Consider the following 1,634-nt stretch of genomic DNA (forward strand, 5'->3'; position numbering starts at 1 on the left):
CCGGAGAATGGTGACTCCATCTCGACATGATCCGGCTGATATGGAGTCAATTCAGAGAGCTCAGGTAAACAAACAGGTATGTTTCCTTTGAGTCCTCCCACTTCCAGGTCTTGGCCTGGATGCATTGGCACACGGCTGGCCTTGGGCTTTACACAAGTGTACATTTTCCACAATGAGCCTTTTCGCACAGACACTGTGCAAGGTCAGGAAGGATGAGGAACAGGTCCTGTTGGAAGGAAGGATGAGGAACAGGTCCTGTTGGTTGCGCAACCCTGGTCCCCTCATGAGATCTCTCTACCATCCTGGCTGGCCTTCAGAGGGATCCCTTTGAGCCATTAGACTCAGTTTAGCTTAATTACTTTTGACCATGCTCACCTCCATCAAGATCGGGGACCTCCAAACATGAGAGAATAGTGCCTTGTGTTTGGGTCGGCCTACTCTCATGTTGTCCTGAGATCCCAGCTTGGATACGTGTCCCATGGTCCCACCACACCTTTTTGTGATCAGGTGGTGAACCTGCAAGCACAGCCCTCAGAGGAGGCAGATCCAGCCTTGGCATTGCTGTGTCCTGTAAGAGTGCTGCACATATACGTGGACCGCACCCAGAGCTTCATAAGCTCTGAGCAGCTCTGCGTCTGCTACGGAGTTTAGCAGGAATGGAAGGCTGCCTCCAAGCAGAGGTTGGCCCACGAGATAGTGGATGGCATCGTCTTGGTGAACAAATCCTGAGGCGAGCTATGCCCCTTGGGGTGAGGGCTTACTCCATTCGCGGGATCCCATATGTGTATTCTTTCATGGTAAGTTGGTGAACCTGTGTCTTGCCTTTGACAGATTAGTTGTTCCATTCCCAATCAGGTAGGACCTGCCTCAGAGTTTCTTTCCATATGTAGTACTGCCCCAAGCCTGGGTCAGTCTATATCAGTGTCTCCACATGATACCTGGCAGGATGTGACCTCCATAGTGCCTTTCGTTTGGCTCTGCATGCAAAATCCACTAGCCAAATTTCATTGGCATGTTCTCTTAATCAGAGAGGATTTGGGCTACCAAGTAAGACCTCTAATGTCGACTTCGATACATCTCCATTCCCTCCTTCAGGAATTGAGGGTTACGTATTAGTGCCAATTAGATTCTATAACCAGAAATAATTGATTGATAGATATATAGACAGATCATTTGCAAATAATATTTTTAAATATGTTTTCATACCCCTTCCCTAGTAACATGAGACACAAAGAAAGGTAAAATCTTGAATGACTTACATTTATTCAGTATCATTCACTCCAAATGGTAAAGTTAACTAAATTACACAAACACTGGATTATTTAAACAAAAATGATTTCTACAACACAGCAGCCTTTATACAAGACTTTAGCACAAAATATGCAGTGTTAGTATTACAGAACTTGCTACATTCTTCCTAAGAAATAAAAAATGACAGTAATAGAGAAAGAATGCTGATGTATACCATATGACATTATTGCACAAATACTTTTATTTTGACATTGGTATCACCGTGTAACAGTTCAAGCTGCTCAGTTGCAAAATTGACAGTGAGGGACAAACATGCTTACACTAAATTTAACATGTTCTTTATCATTTATTTTCTTTCACTTTAGTAGTGCTGCATTTTATAT

This window comes from Carassius auratus, chromosome 27 (assembly GCF_003368295.1).
Source record: "Carassius auratus strain Wakin chromosome 27, ASM336829v1, whole genome shotgun sequence".
Lineage (NCBI taxonomy): Eukaryota > Metazoa > Chordata > Actinopteri > Cypriniformes > Cyprinidae > Carassius > Carassius auratus.